This window comes from Hyla sarda, chromosome 6 (assembly GCF_029499605.1).
Source record: "Hyla sarda isolate aHylSar1 chromosome 6, aHylSar1.hap1, whole genome shotgun sequence".
Taxonomy (NCBI): domain Eukaryota; kingdom Metazoa; phylum Chordata; class Amphibia; order Anura; family Hylidae; genus Hyla; species Hyla sarda.
In genome coordinates this window covers 267,391,064-267,415,119 of record NC_079194.1, presented here as the reverse complement: position 1 = coordinate 267,415,119, position 24,056 = coordinate 267,391,064, and positions in this window count along the sequence as shown.

Sequence of the window (24,056 nt, the reverse complement as noted above, 5' to 3'; positions counted from 1 at the left end):
GGCGTTTCCCGAGACAGGTGTCATCAGAGAGGACTTAGACAGAAAAGAACAACTTTAACTTCAGAAGCTCATAAGTACTGAAAGGATTAATATTTTTTAATAGAAGTAATTTACAAATCTGTTTAACTTTCTGGAGCCAGTTCATATATTAAAAAAAGTTTTTGCCTGCATAATCTGGCCTTTAATCTGGCCCTGCACCTCGGCTCTGCACAAGCCATCAGTTCTCTGAAAGGTGCAGAGTCCACCACTGGAAAAGAGAGGGACTGCAGCACCAGCAACTTGAACAGAGCACATTCAGCTTCAGCGCCTTTGGATGAGTGGGTGCATACTGTTATCTCTTGGACATGGCTTCCCCTGTGGATTGCTGGCGGAATGACTGACTCAAAGTAGGAGGAGCATGAGCATCTGGAGTGACAGAAGATGGGTATGACACACAGCTCCCTTTGGCTGAGGTGGTCATACCCTTGGGAGCAGCGTGCCACTGGGTGATGCAGCAGGCTGGACCACCAAATTGGAGCCACGGTTCTCCCAGGCCGCTTTATGCTGCATATGTTGACGCAGGGCCATGGTGCCAACATTGGGAGCGTGGCCTCACTTCACCTTCTGATGACACATCTTGCATGTGGCCAGGTTAACATCCTCAGGATGCTTGATGAAAAACTACCACACCGCTGGGTAGCTGATTTTCCCACCAACAGTCCGCACTGATTGACTGCTACTGCCACCGATTCCAGGAACCCCTGATCCACTACCTCCTGGGAAGGTAGGCTGCCGCGAAGCAGGCTGCGGGCATGTTTGGCTCCAGACTTTCCACTTCTGCCACCATGCTGACTGCCAACCATGCTACCACCATGCTGGCTCAGCTGCTGCCTCAAGGGCAACCTGCAACCCTCTTCTCCTGATGATGATGGTTCCCAAGTGCGATAGGCTTCATCATCATCGAGTTGTGTCTGCACGTCACTGATGTCCTCCTCAGGTTCCTCAAAAGTGTCTGCTTCAGGAGCCTGAACGCTCACAACACCACCTCCCACGCCACTCTCCTCATCACTACTTGCCCGCCTAGAAGAGGAAGAGACAGATTTCTCCTCCCCTTCTTGGCTGGGCAGTAGCTGAGCACTGTCCTTAAGTAGATCGTCCTCACTTAATAGCAGAGCTGAACAAAGGATACTTCTGTGGGGGAGGGAATATATAGTTACATAGTTACATAGTTACATAGTTACATAGTTAGTATGGTCGAAAAAAGACATATGTCCATCAAGTTCAACCAGGGAATTAAGGGGTAGGGGTGTGGCGCGATATTGGGGAAGGGATGAGATTTTATATTTCTTCATAAGCATTAATCTGATGCATAGGACAGAGGCAATGGGAGGACAGGGACTGCTCCTGGGCCATGCCAACTGAGGGTTGTGTCTGAGGAATCCACCGACTGTTGACTGGGGGTGTCAGATGTTACTTGTGATAAAGTGGATGACAATGTTAACCAATCGATGATGGCAGATGGGTTGCTGGTCGAGACACGACCGCTAGCTGATACCGGGAGCTCAGCCCTCTCGCTGCGACTCCTGCTGCCACTTGCCCCTAGTCTGCTGTGACCTCTGCCTGATGAATTTAGGCCTCTGCAACTCCTCTGTGCATGTCCTGGCACTTCTCTGCCTGACATACTTATATATGAGGGGAGTACAATACGCTCCATTACGCTTAAAACAGTATTTGTCTACAACACGAGCAGGTATGTACTTTTGGCTGGCCTTTCATAGTATCTAGGCCCTTAATACTTTAACAGGAACAAAATGGCACACCAGTTAGGTGTACGTATGTGGTATGCACTTATGAGGGGAGGACAATGCGCTCCAGTACACTTAAAACAGTATTTGTCTACAACACCAGCAGGTGTGTACTTTTGGCTGGCCTTTCACAGTATCGAGGCCCTTAAGACTTTAACAGGAACAAAATGATACACCACTTAGATGTATTGACCGGAATCCACCGACTGCTTACTGGGGGTGTCAGACAGTCTTAGTGCTCTGCTCACCTTAACTGGCTGGCTACTATTAGCTTTTCAGTTGTTGTAGACACCAGTGCTGCAGCACACAGTCGCTGTATCCTACACCCAAAATTGCACTCTCTCTCTCAATCTCACTCCCTTCCCTATCAGTGCTTCTAGGCTGGATTTGGGCTTGAGGTGAATCGCTGCTGTAAAAAAGCTTTTCTGTGCAACACACAATACTGTCTGTGTCTGTATCTGTCTGTCTCTCTCTCTCTCTTCTGCAATAAAATGCAGAAGTTACTTGCCGCAAGATGGCTGCTGATTATTTAGGGCTGTGACATCACAGGGGTGGCCGAATGCTGCATGTTGCATGTGATTAAGGGTCATTCCACCTACCCGCCTTCCCAGGATTCCTTGCCCCATGTCCTCACATGTGTATCTGCCATTTTAGATGTCCTGGGCCTCACTAAATGGAGTTTAACCCCTTAAGGACCAGGCCAATTTTCACTGTAGGACCAGAGCGTTTTTTGCACATCAGACCACTTTCACTTTAAGCATTAATAACTCTGGGATTCTTTTACCTATCATTCTGATTCTGAGAATGTTTTTTCGTGACATATTCTACTTTATGTTCTTGGTAAAATTTCGTCGATACTTGCATAGTTTCTTAGTGAAAAATTCCAAAATTTGATGAAAAAATTGAGAATTTTGCATTTTTCTAACATTGAAGCTATCTGCTTGTAAGGAAAATAGACATTCTAAATACATTATATTTTGATTCACAAATATAATATGTCTACTTTATGTTTGCATCATAAAGTTGACATCTTTTTACTTTTGGAAGACATTAGAGGGCTTCAAAGTTCAGCAGCAATTTTCCAATTTTTCACAAAATCTTCAAAATCAGAATTTTTCAAGGACCAGTTCAGGTTTGAAGTGGATTTGAAGGGCTTTCTTATTAGAAATACCCAACAAATGACCCCATTATAAAAACTGCACCCCTAAAAGTATTCAAAATGACATTCAGTGTGTGTGTTAACCCTTTAGGCAGCAAAGTGAAGGAGAAAATTAAAAATCTTCATTTTTTACACTCGGATATTCTTGTAGACCCAGTTTTTGAATTTTTACAAGGAGTAAAAGGAGAAAAATCCTCTCAAAATTTGTAACCCAATTTCTGTTGAGTAAGGAAATACCTCAAATGTGTATGTCAAGTGTTCGTGTCAAGAGCAGTAGAGGGCTCAGAAGGGAAGGAGCGAAAATGGGATTTTGGAAAGTGAATTTTGCTGAAATGGTTTTTGGGGGGCATGTCACATTTAGGAAGCCCCTATGGTGCCAGAACAGCAGAAAACCCCCGACATGGCATACCATTTTGTAAACTACACCCCTCAAGGCACGTAACAAACGTAACCCCACAGGTGTTTGACGACTTTTCGTTAAAGTAGGATGTGTAAATGAAAAAAATGAATTTTTCACTAAAGTGCAGTTTTTCCCCCAAATTTACCATTTTTATAAAGGGTAATGGGAGAAAATGCCCCCCAAAATTTGTAACCCCATCTCTTCTGAGTATGAAAATACCCATTGTTAGGACGTAAAATGCTCTGCGGGCGAACTACAATGCTCAGAAGAGAATGAGTCACATTTGGCTTTTAAAAAGCAAATTTTGCTGAAATGGTTTTGGGGGGGCATGTCGCATTTAGGAAGCCCCTATGGTGCCAGAACAGCAAAAATACCCACATGGCATACTATTTTGGAAACTACACCCCTCAAGGAACGTAACAAGGGGTACAGTGAGCCTTAACACCTCACAGGTATTTCACGATTTTTTGTTGAAGTTGGATGTGTAAATGAAAAAAAATATATTTTTTCACTAAAATGCTGGTTTTTCCCCAAATTTTACATTTTTACAAGGGGTAATAGGAGAAAATTACCCCCAAAATTTGTAACCCCATTTCTTCTGAGTATGGACATACCCCATGTGTGGACGTCAAGTGCTCTGCGGTCGAACTACAATGCTCAGAAGAGGAGGAGCGCCATTGAGCTTTTGAAGAGTGAATTTGTTTGGAATGGAAATCAGGGGCCATCAAAATTGGGGGGCTTTTTTCCTATTTTCCCTTGTGAAAATGAAAAATTTAGGGTAACACCAGCATTTTAGTGAAAAAAATGTTTTTTTTTTTCATTTTCCCATCCAACTTTAATGAAAATTCGTCAAACACCTGTGGGGTGTTAAGGCTCACTATACCCCTTGTTACGTTCCGTGAGGGGTGTAGTTTCCAAAATGGGGTCACATGTGGGTATTTATTTTTTTGCGTTTATGTCAGAACCGCTGTAAAATCAGCCACCCCTGTGCAAATCACCAATTTAGGCATCAAATGTACATGGTGCGCTCTCACTCCTGAGCCTTGTCACGCGCCCCCCTGAGCATTTTACGCCCACATATGGGGTATTTGCGTACTTAGGAGAAATTGCGTAACAAATTTTTTCCTTTTACCTCTTGTGGAAATAAAAAGTATGGGGCAACACCAGCATGTCAGTGTAAAAAAAAAATTTTTTTACACTAACAGGCTGGTGTAGACCCCAACTTTTCTTTTTCATAAGGGGTAAAAGGAGAAAAAAGCCCCCAAAATTTGTAGTGCAATTTCTCCCGAGTACGGGAATACCCCATATGTGGCCCTAAACTGTTTCCTTGAAATACAACACGGCTCCAAAGTGAGAGAGCACCATGCGCATTTGAGGACTAAATTAGGAATTGCTCAGGGGTGGACATAGTGGTATTCTACGCCAGTGATTCCCAAACAGGGTGCCTCCAGCTGTTGCTAAACTCCCAGCATGCCTGGACAGTCAGTGGCTGTCCGGAAATGCTGTGAGTTGTTGTTTTGCAACAGCTGGAGGCTCCGTTTTGGAAACACTGCCGTAAAATACATTTTTCATTTTTATTGGGGGGATGTAAGGGGGTGTATATGTAGTGTTTTACCCTTTATTTTGTGTTAGTGTAGTTTAGTGTAGTGTTTTTAAGGTACATTCACACTGGCGGCGGTTTACAGTGAGCTTACCGCTAGGAGTATGCGCTGCAGCAAAAAATCAGAGGAAAAAGCAACTGAACACACCTTCGGACAGATAACTGAAATAGGAACCCCAGAAAAAGGGTGGGAGCTGTTTCTCCCAATGGATCCTTCGAGAAAGAGATTTTCACGGTAAGCATAAAAAATCTCCTTTTCTCTATCGGCTCCATTGGGGGACACAGACCATGGGACATACCAAAGCCGTCCCTTGAGTGGGTAATCAGACAGGTGGACGGTGGGACCACCGCCATCTGCAACATCTTACAGCCCAGAGTAGCATCAACTGATGCAAAGGTATGAATCTGGTAGCACCTTGAGAAAGAGTGCAAAGACGACCACGCGGACGTCTTACAGAACTGCAAAGCCGAAGCCACGTAGCGGAGGGCTCAGGAGGCCCGGAAAAATGGGTGGAATGAGCCAAAAACCCTGAAGGGTGGATCTTCCCCTTGCAGCGGTAAGCTCCCGTAATAGTAGACCGGATCCACCGAAAAATAGTGGTCGTAGAAGTAGGTTGTCCTGTCCGACAACCTTCCGGAAAAACAAAAAAAGGACAAGTCCCTCTGCCAAAAGGAAAGAGTGACTGAGAGATAAGTTTGAACAGCCCTCACCACAACCAGATTTGGAACAAACGCTTCCAGGATGAGAAGGGGCCGGACAAAGGGACGGTAGGACGATGTCCTCGTTGAGATGAGAATGAGTGTCCTTATTGGACGGAAAACAACTTGTCCTGGTATACAACCAGGACGGGAGAACAGCATGAGAGAGCTACCAGCTCTGACACCCTCCTAACAGAGGTAAGAGCGATAATGAACGCCACCTTCCGGGGAAGGAGGCCAAGAGAAATGTCCCTGAGAGGTTCAAAAGGGGGTGCCTTGCAGGGTGCCTTGCAAGAGTAAGTCCCAAGGGAAAGAAAGGGACTTAGGAGACTTGTTCAAGTAAGGAATCATGGAAACAACTGTTGTCCGTAAAAGGGCGATAAGGAGGGGCAGCTTGTGCCACTCCCTGAACCAGGTTCGGACCTGATAATTGAATGCCAGAGGACGTTGAAAACAGAATGGAAAGGGCCAAACCTTGACCCTTAAGGGAGCCAAAAGCCAACCCTTGGGCCAGCCCCGACTGGAAAGGGGTCGGGAATGGAAAACCACGACCAGAGAAAAAGGCTGAGTTTCACACCAAGAAAATAAAAGACTGCCAGGTATGGTGGTAAATCTTGCAGAGGAAGGCTAGTGAGCCCTCAGCATGGTGTTAACCACTTGGGAAGAGAAACCGCGGGTCCTCAGAACCGCTGTCTCAACCGCCACGCCGTCAAAGGCAGAGACGGTAAATAGGGGTGGCACAGGAGACCTGAGAGGAGGTCTGGAAGATAGGGAAGGCGCAGCGATAAGTCGTTCAGGAGCCTGACCACAACGACGTACCACGCCCACCGTGGCTGGGCCACGAGAATGGTGTAAAAGCCCCACTGTGAGTTTCCTCAGGACCCCGAAAAGAGATGAAGGGGAGGAAACAGATAAGGTAGGGCAAAGCCCAACCACTGAACAGATGAGGTAGGGCAAAGCCTTACCAAGAGAGAGAGGAAAGCTTCGGTTGTGGCGGGACAAGCAGAGGCCAACGCCTGGAGCGCCCCAGGGGTTGCAGATCACTGCAAGCACCCCTGGATGTAGGGACCACTGGCCTTGGACGACTGAGGACCGGCCGAGAAGACCACATCCCAGGGACGGCCGGACTGAAGATAGCTGAGATGGTCGGAAACCTGACTTCCGCCCAGAAGGGAATTTCCCAAGAAGCAAGCAAAGAAAGAATTGCCCTAGGCCCCAAAATGTTGAAGGGGAAAAGGGCTTCTCGGGGAGCTAAGACCCCAGACCGGCCGGTCTCTGAAAACACCTCCCCAGCCCGACAGACTGGCAGGAACGGGCAGGAAGTAGCGTTCCCAAAAAAAAGCAGGGGAAAACTAAGCCACCATAGAAGGGACTGACAAGACTGAAAAAAGAGAACGATCTTGTGGTCGAGAGACAATGGAGACCTGTCCCACCGGAAGAGAATCTCCAGTTGAAGAGGTCGGTGATGAAACTGGGCATATGGCACAGCCTCCAGGGCCGCCGCCAACCGACCCAGGACATCCATGCAAAAGCGAATGGAAACTGGAGCAGGGTGCCGAAGTCATCGGACTCTTGATAAGAGAGTCAGCCGATCGGTCGGCGGAGTCGAAAGCGGGCAGAGGCCGCGTCGAACTGGAGCCCAATGAGAGTGGTTGGACTTGTCCAAATTGACCATCCAACCAAAGTGAGACAAGGTCTGGAGGTTGAGACTAAAAACTCTCCAGGATCTGGGCACTGGCTGGGGCAGTGATCAGGAGGTTGTTCAAGTAAGGAATCATGGAAACAACTGTTGTCCGTAAAAGGGCGATCACAGGCGCCAGGACTTTGGTAAAGGTCCGCGGAGAAGTGGCCAGACCGAAACGGAGAGCCACAATAGAAAATGACCGTCCGGAAATGCAAAGCGGAGGTATCGCTGATGACCGGGAAACAATGAGATGTGGAGGCAGGCATCCTTGAAGTCCACCAAGGAACGAAAACTCCCCTTGAACCATGGACGCCAGCACCGAACGGAGAGACTCCATACGGATGGGAAAGGAAGATGCTGGCTGAAGCAATGAAAAAAGGTAAATGGCACTCACCAGTGTCGTGGTATAACAAACATATTTATTCCATAAAGTGCAGCATAGTAAAAGGCAAGGCAAGGGAGGACTCGGACGCCGTCCACGTAGCGGTGATAGCTATTTCGTGCGCAAGGCGCACTTCCTCAGACCACTCCCCTACTACCGCCGGAACTCAGGTTAAATACCTGTGCTCCGGTGCAGATGGGCGTATCTCTTAACTTACAACTGTGCAAAGGGACATAGAGAAAAACCCAAAGTGAAACACAGACAAGTTAAAAACAATTACAACTTTGCAGAGAACCAGAAGGAGATGCAGGTATAACCTTTTACATAAAAATTGCTAGGTCTACCTTATCATTCAACCCTAAAGTGCCTTGTGCCTTAGTGCGCAAAATCCATCTTGTTTCGCTCTGGAGCAAGGCTTTTCTCCTATCACCGCCGTCTTTGATGTTAACTCTTTCTATTTCGAAGAATTCCAATACTTTGGAATCTCCATTGTGTTCTTCTAATACATGGTTAATTAATCTTGTGGAGCCCTTTAGCGTTTTCAAGGAATGGATGTGTTCTTGGAATCGTGTGTGCATGGGGTGCACAGTGCATCCAATGTAAAAACGCCCACAAGAGCACACGATTCCATAAACTACATAATCTGTATGACAGCAGATAAAATCCTTTACTGAAAAATCGCAGCCCCTTAGGGAAAAATTCCTCTCTTTTTTTTAGGAAGCTGCACCAGTTACAACTTCCACAGCGGTGATTACCTACTAATGTGGACTTGTTCAACCAGTTGCGATTTTGTGATACAAATCTGCTGTCTCCAATATTTTTCACTTTTTTAAAGGTGACAAATGGTTTTTCAATTGTTACATCTGATAAAAGGGGATCTTTTTGAACCAGAGGCCAGTAACGAAAGATAGCTTTTTTAATAATATTGACTAGAGGGCTGCACTTGAATACAAATGAAAAACGTGTAGATTTTTTCCAGTTTTTTCTACTGCTTTTTTTAACAGGATATCTCTTTTCTGTACTGATGCTCTTTTTAGAGCTTTTTCCAAAACTTCCGGCGGGTAACGCCTTTGCTGCAACCTATCAGATAATTCTGAGGCTTGTTTAAAAAAAGATTCTTCTGTACTGTTTATACGACGCAGTCTTAGGAATTGTCTATAAGGTACTGCGGTTTTTACATGTTGTGGGTGATAACTTTTATAATGCAGCAAGGAGTTACCCGCCGTTGGCTTACGGAAGCCTTCTGTAAGGAGGATTTTACCCTCAGGTATTACAAGGACATCAAGAAATTCAAGTTTTTCTTTACTGGTTTTCGCCGTGAACTTTAAGTTCATATTGTTTGAAGTATTGAGAAAGGTGACAAAATCTGCAAATTCTTCTTCTGTTCCCGACCATATAAGAAACACGTCGTCTACAAAACGACTGTAACTTTTAATTTTACTTATGTATTTATTGGACGTGGAAAAAATATACTCTTTCTCAAAGATCGCTACAAACAGATTAGCCCATGGCCACATCGCTAATCTGTCTGTACCACGTCTCCTTGAATTGGAACGCATTATTGGTCAAGATGAACAGAAGAGAATCGCAGATAAAGTCAATAAAGGTCTGACTTTTATAAGACTTCCTTAACAGATCTCTAATGCATTGTACACTTAATGACTGGGGGATGCTAGTATATAAGCTCTCTATATCAATAGAGGCCATTATATACCCATCCTCCCATGTCATTCCCTTCAAATCAAGCAAGAACTCATTAGTATCTTTTACTAGAGTTGGTATTTCCTTCAGTAATGGATGCAAAACCCAGTCAATATATTTTGACAAAGGTTAAATGACCCACCCCCTCCCAGAGACAATTGGTCGTCCGGGAGGGTCTTGTGAACCTTTGGCAGGAAATAACAACAGGGAAACTTCAATTGTTCCGGTAATAATCTTTTTGCAACTTTTTTAGATAACACCCCTTTCTCTACATAATTTCTTATCAGAGATTGGAGTTTGGACAGATATTTATGTGTCGGGTTAGCAGCAAGGCGTTCATAATTAAATGTATTATGCAACTGACGAGTGGCTTCCTCTATATAGTATTTTTCAGTGAGGAGGACAATGTTGCCCCCCTTATCTGATTTTTTAAACACTATATTTTTCATGGATCTTAGTTTTTTTAGTGCATTAATTTCCTCTGTTGTTAGATTCGAGGGATCCTCTGGGTACTTCAAAGCTTTTACCTCTCTCAGCACTTTGTGCTGGAAGAGGTCCAAGCTACTACCTGGGAGTAAGGGTGGGCAAAAGGAGGATTTTATTCCTCCAGGGAAAACAGACTCTGATTCAGTGTCAGGATATAGAGAACTAGTGTCCCCGCCTAATAATTCTGTGTCTTCTCCACTCTCACTGTCAAAAGGACTGAAACCCAGGGATCCTATAGATACAGGCTTATCTCCTTCTACCTTGCTGTCACACACACATTTATTCTGTACAAAAAATCTTTTAACATTTAGATTACGTATGCATCTGAACAAATCAAGTTCAAACTCGGCTTCATCAAATTTTTCCGGAAAACAGAAGTTTAAGCCTCTAGCAAGAACAGTTTTCATAGCATCGTCCAGTATAATATCTGTTAAATTGATAATCATCCTGTCTTTCACAGAAGGAGGTAAATTATCTTCCTCCTTTATTGTCTCCAAGACACTTTCTTTCTTTTCCATCCTCCTTGTGTTTTGTTCCCTTTTTCTTGAGTGTCCCCTCCTAGTTGATCTCCTCCTAAAGGGATATTCCCCTGAGTTGATGTTCCTGTCGTAGATTTGATGGAAGTTGTAGCATGATGTTGTTCTTCTGAGCCGCTGGAGTCAGACTCCGTGGTCCAGAAGTCAGTTGATCGTTTAATAGTATTCTCATTTGTTACATTTTGTTTCTGATTTTTTTGAGTTTTGCGTGGGTTCCTTTTCCCTTAATTCTTCCTCTGGTTGCTGTTAATAGCCACGAAGGCTTTTCCCGTTTCGAAATCAATCTTATCTCTAAGATATTTATCTCGTTTTTGATCTTTTATGGTGCTTTGTAATTTTAATAATTTTTGTTCAAATTTTTGTTGGAAAATTAGCTTTTGTGGTTCTGGCATTCTAGTTCCAAGCTCTACTTTAGCTCTGCCCAAAGCTTCAGTTACTTGTGCATACTCTGTTTCGTTCCGCTCCCGTATTAATCTCAACATGTTAAGGGAGTAATTCAGATGTACTTCTTCCCATTTTTTTAAAAACACCATGTCATCAAGAAACTGCGAGGGCTCTTTAAAATTTCTCAAACCTCTTGGAACTCTGTTACATTCTTCATATGACTTTAAAGACCGCACGGTCCAAAAAAGCCGCATCTCTTTTTCGGCAAGTTGGCACACTTTATGTTCCAGATTTTTTGTGCTTAAAGTCTGTAAAACATCTCTGGTCTCGCAAAGGGTAAAAAACGTGCCGGCGTCTTCCCTCCCTGCCAAAACTGCACTTTCAGTAGGATAGGTATCCATACTGCTAGTTGCATTAAGGTCCATATTCACACTTGCGGTATTTCCACCGCTGCACAATCGGTGTGTGAGTTAAACAGGTGATTTCTTCACCACTGCAGGCGTGCTCAGAACAAAAGACAAGACAATCAATACGGTAAATGCAGGGATAGCGTTCGGCACAGCACTGCTTTATGTGGCTTTTGGCAAGTTCATATGCACCTGTGTTGGAAATGGCAACTGCAGTGAATCCGAACTGGGGTGCTCAATTTATTGGAGCTACTGAAAGTGCAGTTTTGGCAGGGAGGGAAGACGCTGGCACGTTTTTTACCCTTTGCGAGACCAGAGATATTTTACAGACTTTAAGCACAAAAAATCTGGAACATAATGTGTGCCAACTTGCCGAAAAAGAGATGCGGCTTTTATGGACCGTGCGGTCTTTAAAGTCATATGAAGAATGTAACAGAGTTCCAAGAGATTTGAGAAATTTTAAAGAGCCCTCGCAGTTTCTTGATGACATGGTGTTTTTAAAAAAATGGGAAGAAGTACATCTGAATTACTCCCTTAACATGTTGAGATTAATACGGGAGCGGAACGAAACAGAGTATGCACAAGTAACTGAAGCTTTGGGCAGAGCTAAAGTAGAGCTTGGAACTAGAATGCCAGAACCACAAAAGCTAATTTTCCAACAAAAATTAGAACAAAAATTATTAAAATTACAAAGCACCATAAAAGATCAAAAACGAGATAAATATCTTAGAGATAAGATTAATTTCGAAACGGGAAAAGCCTTTGTGGCTATTAACAGCAACCGGAGGAAGAATCAAGGGGAAAGGAACCCACGCAAAACTCAAAAAAATCAGAAACAAAATGTAACAAATGAGAATATTATTAAACGATCAACTGACTTCTGGACCACGGAGTCTGACTCCAGCGGCTCAGAAGAACAACATCATGCTACATCTTCCATCAAATCTATGACAGGAACATCAACTCAGGGGAATATCCCTTTAGGAGGAGATCAACTAGGAGGGGACACTCAAGAAAAAGGGAACAAAACGCAAGGAGGATGGAAAAGAAAGAAAGTGTCTTGGAGACAATAAAGGAGGAAGATAATTTACCTCCTCCTGTGAAAGACAGGATGATTATCAATTTAACAGATATCATACTGGACGATGCTATGAAAACTGTTCTTGCTAGAGGCTTAAACTTCTGTTTTCCGGAAAAATTTGATGAAGTCGAGTTTGAACTTGATTTGTTCAGATGCATACGTAATCTAAATGTTAAAAGATTTTTTGTACAGAATAAATATGTGTGTGACAGCAAGGTAGAAGGAGATAAGCCTGTATCTATAGGATCCCTGGGTTTCAGTCCTTTTGACAGTGAGAGTGGAGAAGACACAGAATGTTTAATTACTCTCACAGAATTATTAGGCGGGGACACTAGTTCTCTATATCCTGACACTGAATCAGAGTCAGTTTTCCCTGGAGGAATAAAATCCTCCTTTTGCCCACCCTTACTCCCAGGTAGTAGCTTGGACCTCTTCCAGCACAAAGTGCTGAGAGAGGTAAAAGCTTTGAAGTACCCAGAGGATCCCTCGAATCTAACAACAGAGGAAATTAATGCACTAAAAAAACTAAGATCCATGAAAAATATAGTGTTTAAAAAATCAGATAAGGGGGGCAACATTGTCCTCCTCACCGAAAAATACTATATAGAGGAAGCCACTCATCAGTTGCATAATACATTTAATTATGAACGCCTTGCTGCTAACCCGACACATAAATATCTGTCCGAACTCCAATCTCTGCTAAGAAATTATGTAGAGAAAGGGGTGTTATCTAAAAAAGTTGCAAAAAGATTATTACCGGAACAAGTGAAGTTTCCCTGTTGGTATTTCCTGCCAAAGGTTCACATGACCACAGTTAACCCTCCCGGACGACCAATTGTCTCTGGGAGGGGGTGAGTCAGTGAACCTTTGTCAAAATATATTGACTGGGTTTTGCATCCATTACTGAAGGAAATACCAACTCTAGTAAAAGATACTAATGAGTTCTTGCTTGATTTGAAGGGAATGACATGGGAGGATGGGTATATAATGGCCTCTATTGATATAGAGAGCTTATATACTAGCATCCCCCAGTCATTAAGTGTACAATGCATTAGAGATCTGTTAAGGAAGTCTTATAAAAGTCAGACCTTTATTGACTTTATCTGCGATTCTCTTCTGTTCATCTTGACCAATAATGCGTTCCAATTCAATGAGAAGTGGTACAGACAGATTAGCGGGGTGGCCATGGGCACTCCAGTGGCGTGCACCCTCGCTAATCTGTTTGTAGCGATCTTTTTTCCACGTCCAATAAATACATAAGTAAAATTAAAAGTTACAGTCGTTTTGTAGACGACGTGTTTCTTATATGGTCGGGAACAGAAGAAGAATTTGCAGATTTTGTCACCTTTCTCAATACTTCAAACAATATGAACTTAAAGTTCACGGCGAAAACCAGTAAAGAAAAACTTGAATTTCTTGATGTCCTTGTAATACCTGAGGGTAAAATCCTCCTTACAGAAGGCTTCCGTAAGCCAACGGCGGGTAACTCCTTGCTGCATTATAAAAGTTATCACCCACAACATATAAAAACCGCAGTACCTTATGGACAATTCCTAAGACTGCGTCGTATAAACAGTACAGAAGAATCTTTTTTTAAACAAGCCTCAGAATTATCTGATAGGTTGCAGCAAAGGCGTTACCCGCCGGAAGTTTTGGAAAAAGCTCTAAAAAGAGCATCAGTACAGAAAAGAGATATCATGTTAAAAAAAGCAGTAGAAAAAACTGGAAAAAATTTACATCAAATGTTACAAAAAAATCTACACGTTTTTCATTTGTATTCAAGTACAGCCCTCTAGCCAATATTATTAAAAAAGCTATATTTCGTTACTGGCCTCTGGTTCAAAAAGATCCCCTTTTATCAGATGTAACAATTGAAAAACCATTTGTCATCTTTAAAAAAGCGAAAAATATTGGAGATGTGTTAACACACAGCAGATTTGTATCACAAAATCGCAACTGGTTGAACAAGTCCACATTAGTAGGTAATCACCGCTGTGGAAGTTGTAACTGGTGAAGCTTCCTAAAAAAAGGGAGGAATTTTTCCCTAGGGGGCTGCGATTTTTCACTAAAGGATTTTATCTGCTGTCATACAGATTATGTAGTTTATGGAATCGTGTGCTCTTGTGGGCGTTTTTACATTGGATGCACTGTGCGCCCCATGCACACACGATTCCGAGAACACATCCATTCCTTGAAAACGCTAAAGGGCTCCACGAGATTAATTAACCATGTATTAGAAGAACACAATGGAGATTCCAAAGTATTGGAATTCTTCGGAATAGAAAGAGCTAACATCAAAGACGGCGGTGATAGGAGAAAAGCCTTGCTCCAGAGCGAAACAAGATGGATTTTGCGCACTAAGGCACAAGGCACTTTAGGGTTGAATGATAAGGTAGATCTAGCAATTTTTATCTAAAAGGTTATACCTGCATCTCCTTCTGGTTCTCTGCAAAGTTGTAATTGTTTTTAACTTGTCTGTGTTTCACTTTGGGTTTCACTTCAGTTGTAAGTTAAGAGATACGCCCATCTGCACCGGAGCACAGGTATTTAACCTGAGTTCCGGCGGTAGTAGGGGAGTGGTCTGAGGAAGTGCGCCTTGTGCACGAAATAGCTATCACCGCTACGTGGACGGCATCCGAGTCCTCCCTTGCCTTGCCTGTTACTATGCTGCACTTTATGGAATAAATATGTTTGTTATACCACGACACTGGTGAGTGCCATTTACCTTTTTTCATTGCTGCATTCATATGGACTGTTTTCCAATAAATTGAGCACCCCAGTTCGGATTCACTGCAGTTGCCATTTTCAACACAGGTTCATATGAACTTGCCAAAAGCCACATAAAGCAGTGCTGTGCCGAACGCTATCCCTGCATTTACCAAGATGCTGGCTGAGATACCCGAACCAAGACTGGGCGAACAGAAACGCCCTTCTTGGGGACCACGAAAATGTTCCCCTGAAGGAACCTGGACAATTACTCTTTGGATAAAAAAAGGAGCTGCATGGTCCAGGCATCCCGGAGAGTAAAAGGCGACCAAGAAAGGACAGCGGGTGGGGCGCGACCCTTCATGCCGAGGAAGGCCTACGGGTGCCTGATGGGGCCGCAAAACGGCCTGAACGGATAGCCGACCTCCGGGAGGAACGGGATCGGAAGGACGAAGCCCTCTTTCCGAGAAGGCGCCTGGCTGGACCCTTTGTTGGTACCAAAGGTCCGCAGAACTGGAAGGACTTACGACGGAAAGCGGTTCTGTGAGCCTTATCCCGAGGCAATAAAGAACTCTTTTCCGCCCTTCACCTCACTTCCTGAACGTGGTGTCCGCATTCCAGGCTTAAAGCCACATGGAGGAACGGTGGCTACCAGGTAGCTTGTGGCCAAGGCAGCACAGTGGCTGCGCATGGAAGCAGAACCCAGAAAATCTCCATCTGCAGAGCATCGGAGAGCTTGATTAAAGAAATCCCCCGTAGGGATCTTGAAGACTACCCTGGCGGAGTTGGGAGACCATACCGAAAGGGCCTTGACACCCAGGCAGAAGCAAAAGCAGGAATCTGCTGCCTCAAAGGCCAAATTTGCCAAAGCCTCCACCTTCATGTCCGCTGGATCCTTGAAGGCAGCCGCATTAGCCAACGGCCAGGTAGGCGCCTTAGAGAGGCGGGAGACTGGCGGATCCACAGTTGGAGAGGAGGTCCACCGGGCAATGAGGTCCTTGGCGAAGGAAAACCGCGCTTGAACCTTCTTCATTTCCTGAAACTTCTTGTCTCCAAGCGGACACCAGCAGGGCGCAAAATTCAGCTTGAGAGCTGAAAGTCTTGGGTACCGGTCGGGCACAAAGAAAGGAGACTTCTGGAGCCACGTCCGAAGTTCATGGGTCCTTTAGATGGATGGTGTCTCTTGTGGCTGCAACCACACCCCATCAGGCACATCCGTGCGGTCCTCTGAGTCGGAGGCCGAATCAGAAACCTCATCCACAAGTTCTCCAGGTGAATGGGAACGAGGTGAGGCAGCCCTGGAGGTTGGGCACGATGAAAGGAAACTTCTGGAGCCACATCCGAAGATCCTGTGTCCTCTAGAAGGAAGGCGCCTCTTATGGCCGAAACCAATGAGTGCACCATGTCCGACATATCCGTGCGGTCTTCTGAATCAGAGGCCGAATCAGAAACTTCATCCACAAGTTCTCCAGGTGAATGGGAACGTGTGAGGCGGCCCTGGAAGAGAGGGAGAAAGACCTGGTACGCGGGTCTGGAGAGCCAGAGCGGCGACCATGGGAGCGTCCTCTAGGGGAGTGACGCTTGCTACAGGTCGGAGTAACGGGGCGATGCCTGCGAGGGGAACGCCCGAGCCAGAAGACTCGGGGAATGAGTTAGATGAAAACACCCCTATGATGCTGAGAGAGTGTCAGTATCGGGGGAGAGCGGGACCCTTCAGAGGGCCGGTGTAGGGAGGGCCTCTCCAAGGCAGTCACCACATAACGGGAGACCTGAGCCAAATCGAGGGAGGGAACCAGGGCTGGAGGGGCGGCTGAACCCACCGTGTCTGAGAACAACCGGGTAGAATAGCAGGGGGGTCTGGGGGAGCAGTGGTGCAGGCAGAACAAGTGGTTTAGCAGAACCAGCCATTTTTGAGTTACAGCTATAACAGATGTAATGAGTGGCTAACACTCCAGATATCTGTTTAGAGGTAGGAACAGTCCCGGTACAGACATAGTAAAAATTTAACTGTCTCACCCAAGACTGTGTGTCCAGGTATCCTCCCCAGGGCAGCTGAGGGAAACTCCGCTCTAGCAGTCAGAGAGGGAGAATATGCCGGCTAATGGCAAGAGAGGGCCGGGCTAGGAGCAGGGGCGCTGCTGATTGGCCCTTGCCACCATGTGCGCGCCCACAGCGCTGATTGGTGGCCAGTTCACGCCCTGTAGAAGCTCCGGCGGTCCTGGGTGGGCGGAGTTAAAGCGCCTCGGGCCGCCGGAGAAGAAGTAGAGCAGTAATGGCGCCCGCTCCATGCCCCCAGCGCACATGCGAATGCATATGCGCTCGCGGAGAACGGAGCGGGCGAGATGCGGCCAGCAGCAGCCGCTGCTGAAAGCGAAAGTAAGCCGTAGCTCTGTGCACCCGCAGAGAAGAGCAATGCCGCGGCTGTCAACCACGCTAAAGGTCTGCTCTAGTTCTGTCAGAAAAAAGCACAAACACAAATGGCCAGTGATATAAACTGTACCCCTTACACACATGTCACTGCTCACCCCAGAATAAAGAAAGCCCCCTGTCCATGCCAACCCCATTAGACACATGAGAAAGGTGGGCCAAGAACTGAGGGTCTCCAGAGGTTGCAAATCCGCACCTAATGAAGAAAGGGAAATAAACTCACCTCAGTCAGAAGAACTTACCTAATGGAGTCTTCGGTGGAGTCTTCAGTCAGCTTTTTGTCACCTGCATCACGCCGGGCTACCATGTGCGAGCGAGGCGAGCAGGGAATAGGGGGACCCGGACCCATGAGGTACAACCCCAGGCGCTGACCGTTGGCGAGAGGGGGTTAACAGCACATATAGGCAATGTCTGTGCCCCCTCAATCGCAATGGGGAAACAGTCAGCCGCAGTTCCTGAGTCCTCACCTGAAAACATGAAAGGAAAAGGAATAAAAAACTAACAATCCCTAACTAGGAAAATAATAAAACATAAGACCTGATCTGGAGAGAACTCCAGACCATGTCCACCTCCTTAAGACACTAAGCTAAAACTGATTACCTCAGGTGCCTGTGGGCGGGTATACCCTGCTGGGAGGAGCCGACTTCTCTTGTTGCCATAGTGTCGAACCTCCTAGTGACAGCAGCATACACCCTATGGTCTGTGTCCCCCAATGGAGCCGATAGAGAAAATACGCTATTTTGGACTTTGGAATTTTTTTGCGCATACGCCATTGACTGTGCGATTTAACTAATGATACATTTTTATAGTTCGGACATTTCCACACGCGGCAATACCACATACGTTTAATTACACAGTTTTTTTTTTATGGGAAAAGGGGGGTGATTCAAACTTATTTTTTTTTTCATTTTTTTTTTATTTGCAGTGCTATAGCTCCCATAGGGACCTATAGCACTGCACACACTGATCTCTTATGCTGATCCCTGCAAAGCCATAGCTTTGCATGGATCAGCGAGATAGGGGCTTGATTGCTCAAACCTTGGAGCAATCAAACCCAGATCGGACGCCGCGGAGACAGGTAAGGAGACCTCCGCTCGCGTCCTAGCTGATAGGGACATCCCGATCAGCCCGACTGAGCTGCCGGGAAGCGTTTACTTTCACTTTCAGACGCGGCGGTCAACTTTGATCGCCGCTTCTGAAGGGTTAATAGCGTGCGGCACGATCGGTGACGCACGCTGTTAGCCCAGGGTCCCGGCTATGAATAGCCGGGACCAACCCGGTGTGATGCGGGGTCACGGCATGACCCCGTTTTAAACACCGGGCTCAGGGGGTACAGGTACGCCCTGAGTCCTTAAGAGGTTATGCACTTTATTTGATGGTTTATTACTTTTACACTATAACAACTATTTTTTATTTTTTTTAAATCTTGAGAGATGTATTTTTTTTCTTTACACCGACAATGTGATAGTAATTTTTTTCTCTGAGGAGTTGAAGTTTATAATGGTACCATGGGACATTTTGATCACTTTTCATTTTAGTTTTACAGAGGTGGCATTGATATAAAGCCATAAATTTGGCAAGGTTTTTATTATTATTATTTTTTTACGGTGTTCATCGTTCGGGTTGAATAATTGCTTGGGTTGTTACAGACGCGGAGATACCAAATATGTGTGTATAATTTTTGGGGGGAGGGAAAGGGAGATTGTGTATGTTTATTTATTTACTGTATTTATTTATTTTTTTACTTTAAAAGAAAGTCCCCTAGTGGGGAAAAAACTAAAATATTGTCCCACTAGGGGACTTGACACTTATAATACATTGCAGTACAGATCATCACTGACAGCTCTCAGTGTTTCACTGATATGCTGAGCAGATAAGACTCTGCTTTGTGCCGTTTGGAGGTCCCTGGTTGTCATGGCTGCCAATGAGACCCCACGATCGCATCACTGCCTCTCTCACCGGCGTACTAAAGGGGTTAACTGTCAGGATTGGAGCACCGTTAAGTCACAGGCAAAATGTATATATATATATATATATATATATGTCCATTTGTGGGAAGGGGTTAAGGAATAGCCTGTATAATCAGTACTTAAACTACCTCACAATTCCCTAGTGTGTGCCAAGAGTCCCTATTTCACACCTCACCCTCCCTGTTTGGTATTTAGCTGGGGAACTTACCCTAAAAAGGGTGACCCCTTTGCTTTTGAATCCTAGTGATGTGTATTGTGGAAGCCAGATAAAGTGCAACAGTTACAAGCAAGGGCATACCTAGAGCATTTGGCACCCGGGGCAGACCCTTTGTTTGGCACCCCCCCCCCCTTAATTACACCCCCTCCCAGGAGCGGACTGACAACACTCAGGGCTCACGGACCAAAAAAAAAAAAAAGCAAGGGCCCCTACTAGGCTCTGCAGCTCATCAATCTTCTGCCATGCCCCTATTCCACCTAAATCCCACACACAATAAACTAAAATTTATATATATAAGAAACACTTTAACATAGGTAAATTTCCATTACCAATAATACTGGTATACAAGGAGTAAATATATACCACCACACAATAACTGGATAATACCGCCATACTGTACTGAATAAAACCACTATACACAGACCAGTATACTATAAAGGATCTGTATAAGTGATTATATACAGGACCATATGGCGGTAGATATCAGCTGTACACAGGATGTATATACCATATAAGTGATTGCAGTTATATTTTGGGACTCACAATTACGTATTTTCTGATCAGCCGGGTCCTCTTTCCTTTTCTTCTCCGTCTGGATAAGACCGCCATGTGGATCTCTTAATGTTTGAAAAGTTACGTCCCTGATGCCGTGCAGACGAGCCGGCAGGAGACATCACTCGTCATTGTTAAGGTAAATACAAAAATATAAAATACAGGGTGAGAAGGGGGGAAATTATGAGAGGGGGGAATAAGACGGGGGAATAATGAGGGGGGGGTGATAAGATAGGGGGATGATGAGGCAAGGGGGAATCACGGTAAATGAGGCACACAGGGGATCAGCAGGGGGGTGGGTAAATGTGGCACATGGGCTAAAAAAGGGGAAGGAATGATGTGGCACGGGGGGGACCAAACTAAGGAGCGGGGGGAATAAAAGTTGGGGGGATGATGTGGCATTTTGTCCAAGTAATTTATTTAACTTTTTTTTTTTACTTACATTTCCCTGTTAAAATGAGGGTGCATGTTATACGCCAGTTCAGGTTATATGCCGATAAATACAGTAATTCCTTTACCTTCGTGCCAACAAAATTAATGCTAACTAAAAAGTTTTTCGGGTATATTCACAAGTGTGGCAGGTTTAGAAAATGTTTTTATTTATCTGAATGAAGATGTTTTAGCAGCAACCTCATGGATTTCTGCAAGCGCTATTAAGATGCATGGCACCCTGTTTGGGAATCACTGGCGTAGAATACCCTTATGTCCACCCCTATGCAATCCCTAATTTAGTCCTCAAATGGGCATGGCGCTCTCTCACTTCGGAGCCCTGTCGTATTTCAAGGAAACAGTTTAGGGCCACAAATGGGGTATTTCCGTACTCAGGAGCAATTGCGTTACACATTTTGGGGGGCATTTTCTCCTTTTACCCCTTATGAAAAGGAAAAGTTGGGGTCTTTAAAATGTCGCCCCATACTTTTTATTTTCACAAGAGGTAAAAGGAAAAAAAAAGACCCCCAAAATATGTAACGCAATTTTTCCTGAGTATGGAAATACCCCAGATGTGGGCGTAAAATTCTAAATTCTAAAATTCTAAATTCTAAAATTCTGCGGACGCACGACAAGGCTCAGGAGTGAGAGCGCACTATGTACATTTGAGGCCTACATTGGTGATTTGCACAGGGGTGGCTGATTTTACAGTGGTTCTGACATAAACGCAAAAAAAAAATACCCACATGTGACCCCATTTTGAAAACTACACCCCTCATGGAACGTAACAAGTGAGCCTGAACACCCCACAGTTGTTTGAAAATTTTTTGTTAAAGTTGGATGGGAAAATGAAAAAAAATATTTTTTTTTCACTAAAATGCTGGTGTTACCCTAAATTTTTCATTTTCACAAGGGAAAATAAATTAAAAAAAAAGCTCCCCCAAATTTTGTAACCCCATTTCTTCTGAGTAAGAACATACTCCATATGTGGATGTAAAATGCTTTTGGAGAGAAAATTTGTCCGGAATTGAAGGCCCCCCCTCCACATGTGACCCCATTTTGGAAACTACACTCCTCACATTATTTAATAAGTGGTACAGTGAGCATTTACGCCCCAGAGGTGTCTGACAAATCTTTGGAACAGTGGGCTGTGCAAATGAAAAATTAAATTTTTTATTTTCATGGACCACTGTTCCAAAAATCTGTCAAATGCCAGTGGGGTGTAAATGCCCTTATTAAATTCTGTGAGGGGTGTAGTTTCCAAAAGGGGGTCACATGTGGGGGGTGGGTCCACTGTTTTAGCACCACAGGGGGCTTTGTAAACGCACATGGCCCTCGACTTCTATTCCAACCAAATTCTCTCTCCAAAAGCCTAATGGCACTCCTTCTCATCTGAGCATGGTAGTGCGCCAGCAGAGCACTTGAGGTCCACACATGAGGTATTTCCATACTCAGAAGAAATGGGGTTACAAATTTGGGGTGTGGGGGGCATTTTCTCCTATTACCCCTTGTAAAAATGTAAAATATTGAGAAAAAGTAGCATTTTAGTGAAAAAAAAATTTCATTTACATATCTGACTTTAACGAAAAGTCGTCAAACACCTGTGGAGTGTTGAGGCTCACTTGTTACATTCCTTGAGGGGTGTAGTTTCCAAAATAGTATGCCATATGTTTTTTTTTGTTTTGTTTTGTTCTGGCACCATAGGGGCTTCCTAAATGCAACAAGCCCCCCCAAAAACCATTTCAGCAAAATTTGCTTTCCAAAAGCCAAATGTGACTCCTTCTCTTCTGAGCATTGTAGTATGCACGCAGTGCACTTGATTCCATACTACGAAGAGATGGGGTTACAAATTTTGGTGGACATTTTCTCCTATTATTATTATATAAAATTTTGGGGGAAAACTGCATTTTTGTTGAAAAAAATTATTCATTTACACATCCATATTTAAGGAAAAGTCATCAAACACCTGTGGGGTCTTAAGGCTCAAGGGGTACCTTGTTACGTTCCTTGAGGGGTGTAGTTTCCAAAATAGTGTGCCATGTTGGGTTTTTCTTTTTGCTGTTCTGGCACCATAGGGGCTTCCTAAATGTGACATCCCCCCCCCCGCCCCAAAACCATTTCAGAAAAACTCACTCTTCAAAATCCCATTGTCGCTCCTTCCCTTCTGAGCCCTATAGTGCACCCACAGTGAAATTAACATCCACACATGAGGTTTCCTTACTCGAGAGAAATTGGGTTACAAATTTTAGGGTGATTTCTCTCCTTTTACCCGTTGTAAATATTTAAAAACTGGGTCTACAAGGACATCCGAGTGTAAAAAAATTAAGATTTTGAATTTTCTCCTCACTTTTCTGCTATTCCTGTGAAACACCTAAAGGGTTAATACACTTTCTGAATGTCATTTTGAATACTTTTAGGGGTGCAAAAATATTTTTTATTTTTTTTTTACATTTGCAAAAGTCGTGAAACACCTGTGGGGTATTAAGGTTCACTTTATCCCATGTTACATTCCCCGAGGGGTCTAGTTTCCAAAATGGTATGCCATGTTTTTTTTTTTGCTGTTCTGGCACCATAAGGGCTTCCTAAAGGTAACATGCCCCCCAAAAACCATTTCAGAAAAACGTACTCTCCAAAATCCCCTTGTCGCTCCTTCCCTTCTGAGCCCTCTACTGCGCCCGCCGAACACTTTACATAGACATATGAGGTATGTGCTTACTCGAGAGAAATTGGGCTACAAATACAAGTAAAAATGTTGTCCTTTTACCCCTTGTAAAAATTCAAAAATTGGGTCTACAAGAACATGTAAGTGTAAAAAATGAAGATTGTGAATTTTCTCCTTCACTTTGCTGCTATTCGTGTGAAACACCTAAAGGGTTAAAACGCTGACTGAATGTCATTTTGAATACTTTGGGGGGTGTAGTTTTTATAATGGGGTCATTTATGGGGTATTTCTAATATGAAGGCTCTTCAAATCCACTTCAAAACTTAACTGGTCCCTGAAAAATTCCGATTTTGAAAATTTTTAGAAAAATTGGAAAATTGATGCTGAAATTTGAAGCCCTCTGATGTCTTCCAAAAGTAAAAACATGTCAACTATATGATGCAAACATAAAGTAAACATATTGTATATGTGAATCAATATATAATTTATTTGGGATGTCCATTTTCATTATAAGCAGTGGGTTTCAAAGTTTACAAGATGTTACGCCGAGCGCTCCGGGTCCCTGCTCCTCCCCGGAGCGCTCGCGGCGTTCGTCTCCGTGCAGCGCCTCGGTCACACCTGCTGACCGGGAGCGCTGCACTAGTGTCACCGGCGGGGATGCGATCCGCGTAGCGGCGAGGATGCGATCACCTGCCCCTTCCTCTGTCTGCTCAGTCCCGGCGTGTGCGGCCCCGCTCTCTAGGGCGCGCGCGCGCCAGCTTTCTGAGATTTAAAGGGCCAGTGCGTCATT